The 16,599-nt window shown below is 38.8% G+C and overlaps 1 non-coding gene across 1 annotated transcript; it reads left to right on the forward strand.

Moving 5' to 3' along the window:
* Positions 1-10,684: 10,684 nt before the first annotated feature.
* Positions 10,685-10,788, forward strand: LOC148576747 (small nucleolar RNA R71). The gene has a single exon (XR_015902863.1). It is a non-coding gene; the product is annotated as a small nucleolar RNA R71 (small nucleolar RNA).
* Positions 10,789-16,599: the final 5,811 nt, after the last annotated feature.

A 16,599-nucleotide genomic window follows, 5' to 3' on the forward strand; every position in this document is an offset into this window, starting at 1 on the left:
TGTACTTCGGTGCAAAGGCCACCCAAGTAATATTGGAGTCAGAAGGCAGCCTTTATGACCGAAAAAAATCTAGAATAGCTGTCGATAACTCTGTACCAACCTCATTCCAGCACTTCTTAATGAAGTTCATATTATACCCGTCGCTACCTGGAGCCTTAGAGGATTCACAGTCCCAAACAGCCTCTCTAATCTCCTCCAATGTCGGTATTCTCTCCAAGGCACTTGATTCTTCTTCATCAATCCGGTTAACCAGTCTGTCCCTAAAGCCCACCACCGGTGATCTCTCCTGATGATACAAGTCTCAGTAAAACTCTCTGATGGCTATCTTGATCCGAGCTTGATTTCTTATCAACCTTCCATTAATCACCAAAGCATCAATTCTGTTATTCCTTCTTCTTGTCGACGCCAAGTTGTGAAAGTACCTCGTATTTTTATCCATTTTCTTCGCATGCCTAGAGCGCGACATCTGTTTCCAGCGTATCTCTTTCCTCACATACCACTGCTTACAGCAGCTTACTAGAGCCTTCCTTCTGGCCTCTACTGTACCATCGTAGACTTCATTCCCAACCATGTTATCTACCTTCTTGATCTCCTCCTCAAAGTGCCAAATTTTGTTATCCATGTCCCCAAATTTTTCTTTATGCCATTTTCCCAAAGGCACCGTTAAAGCCTTCAACTTATCTATGAACTGTCCATCTCCAATATTCCTCTATTCCTCTCTGACCATTCTTAGTAATCCTTCATGTGTAAACCAGGAGTCTAGAGTTCAGAACGGACGTGGGCCACTTCTGTACTTGGTATCTTCAACTATTATTGGGCAGTGATCTGACAGACCTCTCGGACCACCTTTTAAGCGAATCTCCGAGAACTCCTCGGTCCATTTTACACTCACTAGGACTCTGTCAATACGACTACAAGAGCCACCTCTATACCATGTAAATTTACGATCATTCAGCGGTAAGTCCACTAACTGCATATTTTAGACCCAATTCTTGAATTCTTCTGCCGACGCTGTTAACCTGTCCTGATTTTTCCTCTCCTCAACCTGTAACACCTCGTTAAAATCACCCATGTAGCATATCGGGACTTGACATAAGCCAGCTATAAAACTCAGTTCCTCCCATAAAGCAAGTTTTTCCACTCTCGTATGAGGACCATAAACCAAATAGAACGCACAATGGAACTCATTTTTCAATAAGACCCCCTCAACACATAACTACCTCTCCCCTTTGTAGCAGTTACGCATTCTAAACATCATCTCATCCCACATTAACAACAGACCCCCAGACGTGCCTTCCGATTCTACAAACTCCCAACCTACCACATCACTTTCCCAAATACGTACTACATCAATTTTATTCACGACTTGCAATTTTGTTTCAACCAAACCTAGCATATGCAGTTTATGTTTTTTTTGAGCTCTTTTATCATACTCAACTTTCCAACCCCCTCATCCCCCTAACATTCCAAGAGCTAAAAGTCATTTTAAAACGTTGTTACACACCTTTTTGAGTTTTTTCGGTTTGCTCCTTCGTGCCTTCTCTTTTTGTTTTGCTAGCCTCCTCTTCTCAGCTAACGCTTTATTCTGCTCTTGTAAAATCATCATTAAGTCATCTTCTTTGTTGTACTACACTGCTCCAGACTCAACAGCCAATTCTCACGCCTTCCTATTTTCAATCATCTGTTCTTCCTTTTTCGAATCGTTATGGATACTGATCACCTATTGTCTGTCATCAGTTTCCACGCCCACACCAGTTTCACTTCTTGCTTCATCAATTGTCGCAGGGCCCAGGATTCTCCCATCATCCACTGTATCGACACCATCTTCGAGGCCCGCTAAGTTCTTCTCGAGAGTCGAGCCAGTTTGTTCGGCGTCTTTATGCAGCTCATCTTCGCTAGAAGGATCATCTCCTGCCATCGCCAGCAATAGATTCCCAGAACGTGTTGGATCGCGTCTTGTTGGCTCATGGACGCCCCCGTCGGTCCGAGTCACAGGACCTGCTTCCCATTCATCTCTCCAACTGGGTTCATGGATGGCTTTATGGTGGTCATGGCCTCTTCATGTTCTAGCCACGTCGTTCTGGTCCAGGATCAGCATCTCCACGTCGATCTGTTCCCTGGCAGCGGAGCGCGTGTTCGCAAGGTCAGGTCCGTGACCCGGATGGATCCCTACTCGGCCCAACTGCCTCAACGTCCCAACTTTCCGCTTCTCCAATTGAGTTGGGCTGCTTGCATTTTGCTCAGCCTGGACTGGGCATTGGTTTACACAGCCAATATCCTTTCCTTCTAAACCAGTGTGCATCCCTCCTTGTTTTTGGCCCAACCATTAAATCGTTTTTGGACAGCAATTTTTCTATAACAACATCCTTCATCCAGCCCAGCACCGTATCCCCAGCTAACCATTTCTTCTTATTCCATATCATTGATCAGATCACAACATCCCTTTAATTTAGCATTTCCTGCTACATCAATGCCTTTCGTTACCATTGGAATTTGAATTTGTACTTATTTGTCATTACTCCATTCATTCAATATGTTTTCAGTAATTACCAATTTATCCTTTCCACCATCTTCTTCCCTTGATACCACCATCACCAACTCAGCCGCTGGATCTCTGTTTACCAATGACACTTTTGAACCGCTCGCACCTGAGATCTCGCATGTTTCTGGATAATAAGGTTTACCTATCTCCCAAAACTTACACTCCAATCCAAAGCTCTCGTGGCCAACCTCTTTAACTAGGACATCAAAACCACTAGCACCAATTGTGATGTAAATCCACTCGTTGATTATGTCCATAATACAAGTGTCAATTTGCACCCGTGCCACACAGAAAGAGAGGCATGATTCCGTGGCTTTGTCGCATCCAACTACTTCTCCCCATTGGCTTCCTATCATCTTGAAGGTCTTTGTTGACCGCGTATGCAAGGGAATACCATAGCACTCTGCCATACCCTTCGAGTTTCACTACGTTCCTCCTCATTCCATCTCCATACACTATGAAAGAACTTCAGGAGGCTGTTCAATTCGAACGTATAGGCTTCTTCAGCATTGAGTATACTTTCAAACGTCAGGAGTGCTTTGTACGCTCCTAGTTCTCTGACTTCCACCACATGGGGCAAATTCTTACTGATCATGGCCTTCAAGGACATATAGTCAATTGCCTTTGTCGTTTCGCCTATTAAACTCCTCTGTAGCTAGTCCAAATTTGCTTTTGTCACCGGCACTTCCAACTTCTTCGTCCACCCATTGCCGTGTGGGTCGCCTGGTGTTTCCTTCTTCTGCATCTCCTTCACATTGCTCCTTGTACCCTTTTGGCGCACTTCATGTTGAGATTGAACCGTGACCAAATTCTGTGCGTCATTTTCCTTTTGATGGACCTTCGTAATCTTCACTTCATTCGTGCGTCGATACCTAGTGATGCACAGAAAACTTGTCTCATAACAAATTTCCTTCGGCAAGTATACCAAATTTGTCGTCAAGTAAAAACTCACAATAGAGTGAGGTCGAATTCCACAGGGATTGATTGATCAAGCAACTTTAATTAGAAGAGTGTTCTAGTTGAGCGAATCAGAATTCGGGTTGAGAATTGCAGAAAATTAAATGGCAGGAAAGTAAATAACAGAAAAGTAAATGCTAGAAATAAAGAGCTGATTGTAGATGACGGAAAGTAAATTGCAGAATCTTAAATGGGAATGGGGTAATTGCTCATAAAAGTAAATGACAGAAATTAAAGAGAATGGGTAAGATCAGAAATGGGGAGTTCATTGGGCTCAGGAGATGTTGCATTCTCCGGATCAATTTCATTTTCATCTCTTCCTCAATCAATGCACTCATTGATCTCCTTGGCAATCTTAAGTGATCGAACTACAATTCCTTGTAATTCAATCTCTCAAATCTTGATCAATAGCCAATTCCTTGGTCAATTGCTCATGAGAAGAGATGAAGTATGGTCACTGATTATACCACATGCATTTCCCAAATCAAGTGTTGAGAGGATTATAGTCACATATCCATCCAAACCCAATTTGGTCCAGCATGAGAAAGCATTTCTAGCATGATCTCTTCATTCCTCTTTCAAGGTTCAGAAGAGATCCAAGTTTGAATAGCTTCTTTTCTAAGATAACTACCCAATTGGATGAAGATTGAAAGCTTTCAAGTAAAATCAAGAGAAAAGATAGAAGAAGAATAATGAAAACTAGTATTGATCCATCAAATTACAACAGAGCTCCCTAACCCAATGAAAGGGGTTTAGTTGTTCATAGCTCTGGAAAATGAAAACAAAGATGGAGAATACATGATGAAACTAGAAGTGTAAAGAAAGTAAAATACAGAGAGTAATTCTATGCCAAGAGGTCCCTATAATTTCCAACTCCCATTTTAATTCAAAGCTACTCCTATATATACTACTCTTCTGATCTTCTAGTTGGCTCTTCAAGTATTGGGTATAGGCCTTTGGATCTTGAGTTTGAAGCAGTTTTCTTCTTCATTGGGCTTAGTTTTACTTGCAGAGAAAAAGTGTGAAGTGGGCAGAGACTTTAGCTCAGAACGTTAGTGGTGTTAACGTTCAGTGAAAATATGGGTTCGAGAATGTTAGTGACAATCACCTTTTTCACTAACGTTCCTCACCAAAGTAAGAGCCACGTTAACTCCAACGTTAGTGGCACAAACGTTGCCACTAACGTTGCCTCTTTGTCCTTCGCACACGTTATTGGGACTTACCTTTCCCAATAACGTTGAGAAGTCTCCCCCTTTCCTACGTTAGAGTCCACGTTAACTTAGTTAACGTGGCTCTTTTAACGCAGGCTTGCCAACCTTCGAGAACGTTAGTGACACTTACCGTTGTCACTAACGTTTCAATGTGCCCCTATTTCTTACGTTAGAGTCCACGTTAACTAGGTTAACGTGGCTTCTAACGTGGCCATGCTAGCCATCTCCAACGTTAGTGACAAAGTTGAGTGTCACTAACATTGGCTTATCATTCCCTTATCCACGTTAGCTTCCACGTTAACTAAGTTAATGTGGGAGTTAACGTGGCTCATAGTGGCTTGTGTGGGTTCATTCCAATGTTAGTGACAATGTTAGGTGTCACTAACGTTGGCGATCACATTCTTGCTTCACGTTAACTTCCACGTTAACTAGGTTAACGTGGGAGTTAACGTGGCTTATTGGGGCTTGTGTGGGTTAATCCCAACGTTAGTGACAATGTTCGGTGTCACTAACGTTGTCGATCACCTACTTTCTTCACGTTAGCTTCCACGTTAACTAGGTTAACGTGGAAGTTAACGTGGCTTATTGTGACTTGGCCAACGTTAGTGATAAAGTTGAATGTCACTAACGTTGGCTTCCCCTTTACTTCTTAACGTTAGAGGCCACGTTAACTAAGTTAACATGGCTCTTAACGTGGCCACTTATGAGCTTTGTCCAACGTTAGTGACAAAGGTAAGTGTCACTAACGTTGGCTCCATTTCCTTTCCTCCACGTTAGAGTTCACGTTAACTTAGTTAACGTGACTCTTAACGTGGGCAATGATGGCTTCGAGAGCGTTATTGGTGATTACTTTTCTCATTAACTTTTCAAGTTACTCCCATTCCACGTTAGGAGTTACGTTAATTGGATTAACGTGGCTGCTAATGTGGTTCTTCCTTGCTTCCTTTGTCCTGAAATCAAGCAACAGAGTGCATCAAAGTTCTAGTCCAAGTCATGGGAAATACAACATCCAATTTGTCATTAAATTCATGCAAAATCCTCATGAAATAATGTAAAGTGCACAATGTATACTTGAATCAAGATGTAAGTGAATATCTACCCAAAATTAGCTTATTTTCTAAGGAAATGCATGAAACTACCCTAAAAATAGTAAAGAAAAGGTCAGTGAAACTGGCCAAAATGCCCTGGCATCACAACACCAAACTTAAAGCTTGCTTGTCCCTAAGCAAGTACTGGAACAAGAGAATGATGAATGGAATGTCAAGAGAAATGAGTCATTCTTGTGGAGGTCATGTCCCTGGTTTTATGGTGGTTTCATGCATAGCAACTTAGATTCATTCCTTTACTGGCTTTCAGACCTTTATCATGTCCTAGAATACTCACTGTGATTGCATCCCATGAGACTTTTATTCATTGATCCTTTTATTGTTATTTCAAGGCTTATTTGTGTTCTTAGGCTAAGTGCTCTGTAAGGGGGCGACTCTTTAAGATAAGCTTTCAGTCAACACTCCCGAACCAGTTGGTTCAAGGTGCTAGGTGTTAAGACACCCCTAAGGACTTACTCCCTCAAGTCTCTTTCCCCCATACATACACACCACAGGCATATAGTTTATTTATTTTCTTTTCTTGAGACCTTGGTGTCCAGCACCTCTTTGGGTTACTAAATGCTCTGTGGTGAAGGTTACTCTTGATAGTGGACTTTCAGCTGATAATCCCGAGTTAGTTAACCCAAGTTACCAAGTGATAAGTCACCCCTAAGAGCTTATTCATCCAAGTAGATCCCTCACACAAAAGCACCACAGACACATGCCTCAAGATTAAAACCATTGGTGCCTAGCCTTATTGCTTACTCTTTTTCTTTTATTTTTCAACTTTTATTGTTCTTTCCCTTTTTCTTATTAGGATCTTCTTATTTAGCTAGTCTCATGGGGTGTGTCTCAAGCATAGTATTCATGACAGATAGTTGTCTTCCCACCTGGTGGTTGAACCAACTTAGCTAACTTATGACTATACCATAAACTCATGAACTTACTCCATAGTATGAACTCCTCTCTGGTCTTTTGAAACACTCATTCTCTTTTCATATGATTCAAAAGGACAAGCATACAAGTAAGTAAGGAGATGATGCAGTAACATAAAGACTAGCAAACATAGACCTATTCAAAAAAACTTAAAAGATAGAATTTAAAAAGGTTCAAACTACTATGGAAGCATGTTCTATTTCATACAAGATCTTCCTTATTTAAAGAATAGAGAAAGATGGACCAAAGAAGGAACTCCACCACCTTTTACTCATGTGGTTGCCCATGCTCTCCTCCTTGCTTGTCCTCCTTGTGTCCCTCTTGATTGCTCGTACTCCCACTCCCTTTGCTTTTTCCAATCAGCTTCTTCCAGAAACCACCATCTTCCATCTTCTTCTTAAGTGTTTACTTCTGCTGTTTCATGAACCTTGATCTCTTATCCGCATATCTTTTTCAGTCAGCTCCTGGTATACAAATATCTTGCACAATCTGGTCATGATTGGGGTTGTTGTCCATTCTTGAATGATAACTCTCTTCTTCAAACGGTATGGACCGCAGCTTTAATGCCCTCATGACACTCATGGGACTAAAATCCACAATATTTCCTCTCACAAAGCTTGTATATGACTCATCTGCCTTATCATATCGGACCGCATTTGCATAAAACTCTCTTATAAGATTTGCATTCACCTTAATGACTGGATCAGTGAGGAGTTTCCATCTTCTCTTTTCTACCTTCTTTGTGATTTCGGGACACTCAGTTTTCCTAACTTGAAATCCCAGCTCATAAATGATCTCCTTATCCACCATCCACCCGTATTGCAATGCATGATACAAGCTTCTAAATCTCTTTTCATCATATGGGTGTTGCTCCATAGGTTCCTTTCCCTTCCTTCTTTTAGAGCTCGAAGATGCCATGAATGAGGGTTAATGTGTGAAGTTGGCAAGGGTGTGGAGACTTTCGGTTGTTTAGGGTTGAGTGCAATGAAGGGAGTGAGGGAGAATGTTTTTAATGGGTTAGGAAATGCTTTGCTCCTAAATGGATAAGTGTGAAGAGTGGGTGTGGAGTGTGAAGCTAGGGTACGGAGGAACAAGGATCACTTATATAGAGAGGTTGTGAGTGAATGGAGGGTGTGGATTGATGGAGTGGTTACTTGATGGACGGTTGGGGTTGTGCATGTAGAAAGGACAAGGATCATCACTTTATGATGGGGATTGCTCGGTCTTCAAGGGTCCCATTCTTTTCCATGTTGCATGGCAACATTTTCCAATGCTTTTCCTTTTGGGAACAAGTGTGTAGTCCCTCTTCATGAAGTGGCCGAACCTTCCTCATTTCATTGTCCAATTAATCTCCTTCAATGCTCCTCTCCTTTTTCCTATAAAGATAAAATAAGAAAAGTAAGAATTAATATCATAAAAAAACAATTTAAATTTTACGGCTAGAATAATAAAAAGAAAAAAAGATTTTGTTTATTCATGAACTCCAACTAACTAACTAACTGTGTATCCTTATATGCACATTGGTGGCACCATGGGGTGACACCAAACTTAGTTTGGGGCACTGTAATGAAAAGTTTTGTTCAAAGCTCCAAGACTAGCATGCTCTGAGTTGCATCCATGCTTTCTTGGCATGCTTTGAACACCAAACTTGTTCTTTACTATATACTGCATAACAAGGATTTCACCAAGTGTTTGTCAAGTTTGGGTTGGAATTCATGAATATTGACTTATTCACTATTAAAAGCATATAAAACATGGGTTGCCTCCCATGAAGCGCTTCTTTAGCGTCACTAGCTTGACGTTTCTCCTTCATCAGGGAGGTTGATAATGCTTCAAGTCCTCCCCTTTTGCCTTGGACTTATATCCATTGGTTGTATCAATGATCTCTACATGTTCCAAGGAGAGAACTCTGTTGATAGTGAAGACCTTAGGTAACTGAGATGGTACAGTGGGAAGATCAGGGAGAATATCTGGGAAGTAAGCTGAGATCACTTTATCCCCTGGAGAGAAGTCCTCTGTAGGGATCTTCTTGTTCCTCCACCCCCTTGGTACTTTCTTCTTTGTCCCTTTTGATGTTGCCTTGCTCTTTGTGACTTCTTCTTCTAAGGGAATTTTGTTGTTGTCTTCACATGTCTCTGGTGGTTTAGGTTCCTCCAGCTTTTCCTTGAGCTGTGACAACTGCTTATTTCCTTGTTCATCAAACAAGGGCTTTCCCAGCTGGGCTGGTTGTGCTTCAGTGCTTGCTTCCTCTTTCAGTATCTCGTTATGATCTTTGCTTGGTTCTTTGTTCTCTTGGTCTGCTTCTTGTGAGAATTTGAATACATTAAAGCTGAGTCGTTCATCATGGATCCTCAATATTAGCTCCCCTCGCTCCACATCTATGAGTGCTCTGGCTGTAGCTAAGAATGGTCTTCCCAATATGATTGGGTGAGTGTGACTCTCTTCCATGTCCAGGATGACGAAGTCTATGGGAAGAAAGTATTTTCCAAGCTTTACCAACACATTTTCCACCACTCCTATTGCTTGTTTTTGAGTTTTGTCTGCCAGCCTGATGACTACATCTGTGGGCATTATCTCATTGATCTTCAGCCTCTTCACCAGGGATAAGGGCATTAAGTTGATGCTTGCTCCCAAATCGCAGAGTGCTTTATCAAACATTGTTTCTCCTATGGCACAGGGGATATGAAAACTCCCTGGATCTTTTTTTTTTTGTAGGCAACTGTGGTTGAATGAAGGCACTGCACTCCTTGTTCATTACTATAGTTTGGCCTCCTTTGAGTGAGATTTTCCTAGGGAGCAATTTCTTCATGTATTTGATGTATACAGGCATTTGTTGGATGGTCTTGATGAATGGTATGTTGACATGCAGAGATGCAAACAAGTCAAGAAATCTTGAGTATATTCTCTTCTCAACAGCACCCTTGAGTAGTTGGGGAAAGGGTGCATAAAGTCTCAGCAGCTCCTATTGTGAGATTTCTGGTTCTTGATGATCTTTTTCTTCCTTCTCTGTTGAGGTGTCTCCAGGTTGTTCTGCCGACCTGTTTGGCTTGTCCTCAGTCTCCTTATCACTTATAGTGACCATATTGCAATCTTCCCATCTTACTTTCTTTATTTCACCTCTCGGATTCTTCTCTGTGTCACTTGGAAATCCATCTGTAGGTTTGGGAATATGCTCAGAGAGATACCCCACTTGGGATTCCAACCTCTTGATTGTGTCTCCCTGGTTCTTGAAATTGGCTCGCACTTCCTCCTTGAATGCCTTGTTGTCTTGAATCTCTTTGCCTATGCCTTCAAGTAGATTCTCAATCCTTGAGAGTCTGTCATCAAATGATGGTAGGTTGGGATTAAAGGTGGAAGGATGAGGAGGGTTATTTTGGCCTTGGTAAAGGTGTTGAGAGGGTTGGTTATGTGGGTGCTGATATGGTCTAGATGTGAAATGTTGGTGAGCTGCATTGTTGTTGGGATTTGAACGTCTTTGATCTATGCCTTGGTCTTGTTGATTTCTCCACCCAAAGTTTGGGTGATTCCGCCATCCAGGGTTATAGGTCTTAGAGTATGGATCATGGTTTTGCCTAGGTGAATTCCCAATGTAGTTGGCTCACTCCTGACTACCCTCTGCTTCTTCATTCACTCCTTCTTGGGTTGTTGATGAAGTAGTGATTGCTGCTACTTGGTTCCTCTCCATCTTCTTGGTGAGGTCAGCCAGCTGCTGGGTAATGAGCTTGTTTTGGGCCAGCAGAGCATCTACATTGTTTAGCTCCATTACTCCTCTAGTGTTGCCTCTTTCAGAAGCATAGAAATAGTCATTCTCTGCTACTATTTCAATGACATCTATGGCTTCCTCAATAGTCTTCTTCTTGTTCAAAGATCCTCCTGATGAATGGTCTACTGCCTTCTTTGATTCATATAACAGGCCTTCATAGAAAATATGCAGCTGCACCCATTCGTTGAACATGTCAGGTGGACACCTCCTTGTTAGGTCTTTAAACCTCTCCCATGCTTCATACAGAGTCTCACCATCTTGTTGCCTGAAAGTTTGGACCTCAGCTCTCAGCCTATTGATTCGTTGAGGAGGGTAAAATCTTGCTAAGAATTTGTTTACCACATCTTCCCAGGTTGTCAAGCTCTCCTTTGGGAAAGACTCCAGCCACTTGGCTGCCTTATCCTTGAGTGAGAATGGAAATAAGAGCATTCTATAGGCGTTAGGATGAACACCATTAGACTTCACTGTGTCACATATTCTCAGAAAGGTGGTTAGATGTTGATTGGGGTCTTCTTGGACACTTCCTCCGAACGAACAGTTGTTCTGAACAAGGGTGATGAGCTGTGGTTTTAGTTCAAAATTGTTGGCATGGATGGTTGGCTTTTGAATGCTACTTCCACAGTTTCCTGGGTTTGGATTGATGTAAGAGCCTAAAACTCTTCTATCCTCCCCAGCATGATTTGCTCGACCTCCTCCGCCATGGTTGTGAGACTCTTCTTCATGATGGTTTTCCATGTTTTCTTCCATGTTTGGTTCAAAGTATTCCCCCTCTTCCTCGGCACCAACCACTCTTTTTCCTCTTGCTTCCCTCCTTAATCTAAAGAGGGTTCTCTCAGGTTCAGAATCAAAGGAAGTTGAAGCCCCGCTTCTTCTTCCTGTCATACAACCAACAAAGCACAAGCAAGGAAAATAAATGCAGAAAGTATTCTGTTAGAGTTACTGTTAGTGTGAGTGATGCAATATATCAAACAGTTAGTGGGTTAGTGAACTAAATTGTAAATAACAAAGAAAATTGAAAAAGTAGGGAGAAGGGAAGAAATTAACCAGAACTGAAAGTAAATTACTCAAACAGAAAATTAAATCAAACAAAATAAAAATGCTCAATCTAGTTATCTTCCAATTTAATCATTGTTGATTCACAATCAATCCCCGGCAACGGCGCCATACACTTGATGCACGGAAAACTTGTCTCATAACAAATTTCCTTTGGCAAGTGTACCGAATTTGTCGTCAAGTAAAAACTCACAATAGAGTGAAGTCGAATCCCACAGGGATTGATTGATCAAGCAACTTTAATTAGAGGAATGTTCTAGTTGAGCGAATCAGAATTTGGGTTGAGAATTGCAGAAAATTAAATGGCAGGAAAGTAAATAACAGAAAAGTAAATGCTAGAAATAAAGAGCTGAATGTAGATGACGGAAAGTAAATTGCAGAATCTTAAATGGGAATGGGGTAATTGCTCATAAAAGTAAATGACAGAAATTAAAGAGAATGGATAAGATCAGAAATGGGGAGTTCGTTGGGCTCAGGAGATGTTGCATTCTCCGGATCAATTTCATTTTCATCTCTTCCTCAATCATTGCACTTATTGATCTCCTTGGCAATCTTAAGTGATCGAATTACAATTCCTTATAATTCAATCTCTCAAATATTGATCAATAGCCAATTCCTTGGTCAATTGCTCATGAGAAGAGATGAAGTATGGTCACTGATTATACTACATGCATTTTCCAAATCAAGTGTTGAAAGGATTATAGTCACATATCCATCCAAACCCAATTTGGTCCAGCATGAGAAAGCATTTCTAGCATGATCTCTTCATTCCTCTTTCAAGGTTCAGAAGAGATCCAAGTTTGAATAGCTTCTTTTCCAAGATAACTACCCAATTGGATGAAGATCGAAATCTTTCAAGAAAAATCAAGAGAAAAGATAGAAGAAGAATAATGAAAACTAGTATTGATCCATCAAATTACAACAGAGCTCCCTAACCCAATGAAAAGGGTTTAGTTGTTTACAGCTCTGGAAAATGAAAACAAAGATGGAGAATACATGATGAAACTAGAAGTGCAGAGAAAGTAAAATATAGAGAGTAATTCTATGCCAAGAGGCTCCCTATAATTTTCAACTCCCATTTTAATTCAAAGCTACTCCTATATATACTACTCTTCTGATCTTCTAGTTGGCTCTTCAAGTCTTGGGTATGGGTCTTTGGATCTTGAGTTTAAAGCAGTTTTCTTCTTCATTGGGCTTAGTTTTACTTGCAGAGAGAAAGTGTGAAGTGGGCTTAGACTTTAGCTCAGGACGTTAGTGGTGTTAACGTTCAGTGAAAATATGGGTTCGAGAACGTTAGTAACAATCACCTTTTTCACTAACGTTCCTCACCAAAGTAAGAGCCACGTTAACTCCAACGTTAGTGGCACAAACGTTGCCACTAACGTTGCCTCTTTGTCCTTCGCACACGTTATTGGGACTTACCTTTCCCAATAATGTTGAGAAGTCTCCTCCTTTCCTACGTTAGAGTCCACGTTAACTTAATTAACATGGCTCTTTTAACGTAGGCTTGCCAACCTTCGAGAACGTTAGTGACACTTACCTTTGTCACTAACGTTCCAATGTGCCCCTATTTCTCACGTTAGAGTCCACGTTAACTAGGTTAACGTGGCTTCTAACGTGGCCATGCTAGCCATCTCCAACGTTAGTGACAAAGTTGAGTGTCACTAACGTTGGCTTATCATTCCCTTATCCACGTTAGCTTCCAAGTTAACTAAGTTAACGTGGGAGTTAACGTGGCTCATAGTGGCTTGTGTGGGTTCATTCCAACGTTAGTGACAATGTTAGGTGTCACTAACGTTGGCGATCACATTCTTACTTTACGTTAACTTCCACGTTAACTAGGTTAACGTGGGAGTTAACGTGGCTTATTGGGGCTTGTGTGGGTTAATCCCAACGTTAGTGACAATGTTTGGTGTCACTAACGTTGTCGATCACCTACTTTCTTCACGTTAGCTTCCACGTTAACTAGGTTAACGTGGAAGTTAACGTGACTTATTGTGACTTGGCCAACGTTAGTGACAAAGTTGAATGTCACTAATGTTGGCTTCCTCTTTACTTCTTAACGTTAGAGGCCACGTTAACTAAGTTAACGTGGCTCTTAACGTGGCCACTTATGAGCTTGGTCCAACGTTAGTGACAAAGGTAAGTGTCACTAATGTTGGCTCCATTTCCTTTCCTCTATGTTAGAGTTCACGTTAACTTAGTTAACATGACTCTTAACGTGGGCAATGATGGCTTCGAGAGCGTTATTGGCGATTACTTTTCTCATTAACTTTTTAAGTTACTCCCATTCCACGTTAGGAGTTACGTTAATTAGATTAACGTGGCTGCTAACGTGGTTCTTCCTTGCTTCCTTTATCCTGAAATCAAGCAATAGAGTGCATCAAAGTTCTAGTCCAAGTCATGGGAAATACAACATCCAATTTGTCATTAAATTCATGCAAAATCCTCATGAAATCATGTAAAGTGCACAATGTATGTTTGAATCAAGATGTAAGTAAATATCTACCCAAAACTAGCTTATTTTCTAAAGAAATGCATGAAACTACCCTAAAAACAGTAAAGAAAAGGTCAGTGAAACTGGCCAAAATGCCCTGGCATCACCTAGCTTCTCCTACTGTGACAATCTTGCCTCGTAATCTCATCCTATTCATTTCCGCAATAGCCTTCATGGCTCCCCCCTTCGTTGTATATCGGATGAACGCAAAAATGTACAGTGTTCTATTTTTTTGTTTTCGTGACAAGTAGATATCATTTATCCGCCCAGTCCAATTGAACAAATGATGCAGCTCCTTCTTAGAAATATCTTCTGGAAGATGATCTACAAAGATAGAGAATGACTCATTTTTCAATCGGTAGTACTCTTCTCTATTCCAAACCCTAGGACCTCTACGATAAAACCTACTTCTACCCCTCTCAGTGTTTCCCACCGCCCTCTCTCTCACTCTTTCGATCTCCCTCATCTCTCTCGGTGATCACAAAACTCTTTTTACCCAATTGTTTATCAGGAGAATAAAATAATACAGATTTTTATGATAATTCTAATATTCTCAAGCTATAAATATACAATAAGAATGTATTACTCATTAGATTTAGTCTTGAGATAAGAACAATACTTATAGCTTTGTTACCGGTTAAAGTCTTGCATTCTATCACATGGTTTCCCATTCTTCTAACTTGCATTCTCGTTCCATTGCACAAACCATTAGTTTGGTCTATATTCCGCAACAACATAACAGGAGCGCCAACCTTCACAACCAACTTGTGTTGTGGTAGACCTGAACAATTTATTTCATTTAGAATCTCTGGTGAGAAAGCATCTAACTTAAATTCCATATTTCTCTTCTCAGCACACACAGAGTCAGAACTTTAGTAGACTCTTTCTTGTCCAAGTAACCGTGCAGTCATCTTGTTGTTGACATCAGTGACACAATTCAGAGTTAGTGCAAGAACTGCTCTATCCTTAAAATAATTTTTAATAAATAAATTGGATAGCGAGAATGTAAAAAGTATTTTATGATCTAAAAATAAGGAATTAACACTCTAAAAATAAGGAATTAATACCTTCTACCGAGAAATTATATTTACAATCTTAGATAAAAAAAATTTATAGAAGAACTAAATTTGGAATATAATAATCAATACATCATGTGATAGAAAAACAATGATTTGCAGATCATTGATATATATATATATATATATATATATATATATATATATATATATATATATATATATATATATATATATATATATATATATATATATAAGCAATAAGGTCAAGAACTCAATTTTGGGTTAAAAATTTGTCCTGATTGGTAGCAGGATTTGAGGATGACCTCAAATGTATAACTAACGTAAGCAATCAAGTGTAATAACCCGTGCTATACATGTGATAAGATTAAAATTATAATTTTAAACTGTTCTGTTAAAATTAATTTGAATTGTAATAATTTAATTAATAAATAAGTAATATGATGTGTATTATTCATTTTTTTAAATATGGTATTAAATTTGTTAACTCGAATATAGTTATTAAGTGTATAAGAACTATATTTGAATTATGAATTCTCTAAATAATATAATTTGGGTTATTACATTTGAGGTCAAGAACTCAAATAAATATGTAAATTAGTTATTATTAAGGTAATTTTTTATTATTTACGTTAGTTATACAACATATATTTATTTTGTTAAAATTATATGATTTTATCATATCATATCATATCATGATTAGAATCATTGTTTTTTATCATGAATAGAGTAACCGAAGCCAACTTCATATCATTATCATATCATATTATTATTATTATTATTATTATTATTATTATTATTATTATTATTATTATTATCAACATAAATAGATCACCATTAAGGTAACAACTTGCCATTAATAAAATCAATGGATAATGAATAAGAATTAGAATTATATCAATATAATTAAAATCAATATAATTAAAATGATTAAAAATATTTTCGAGTAATAATTAGTTTAATAATGTATTAAATATTAATTTTATAAAATTATAATAAAGATATTTTCTTAAATTAGTATAATTGTGCATTATTCATTAAATACTAATTGCAATATTGTAATATAATTATAATAAAGATATTTTTCAAAAATAAATTTATTTAGAGAAATATAAATTGGTTATTAATAACCGGTGCCATTATCATATAATTATCATATCATATTATTATTATTATTATCAATATAATTAAAATGATTAAAAATATTTCTTATTGATAATTGATAAGTAGTTTAATAATGTATTAAATATTGATTTTATATAACGATAATAAAGATATTTTCCTAAATTAGTATAATTATGCATTATTATTTAAATGCTAATTATAGTATAATTATAATAAAGATATTTTCTAAAGTAAACTTAGAAGAGAAAATAGTGCATTCATTTTGGCAGAAAAATGGATTAATGAGAAATCGACACCTCACTTCCATTAATCGAGAAAAAACCCATTAAACTCTTCTAATTAACATGATTGTTTTACAACTATAATATAGAGAATTATTTCAATGCACTCTCA

This window comes from Arachis ipaensis, chromosome B1, assembly GCF_059453495.1.
Source record: "Arachis ipaensis isolate K30076 ecotype BB chromosome B1, ASM5945349v1, whole genome shotgun sequence".
Lineage (NCBI taxonomy): Eukaryota > Viridiplantae > Streptophyta > Magnoliopsida > Fabales > Fabaceae > Arachis > Arachis ipaensis.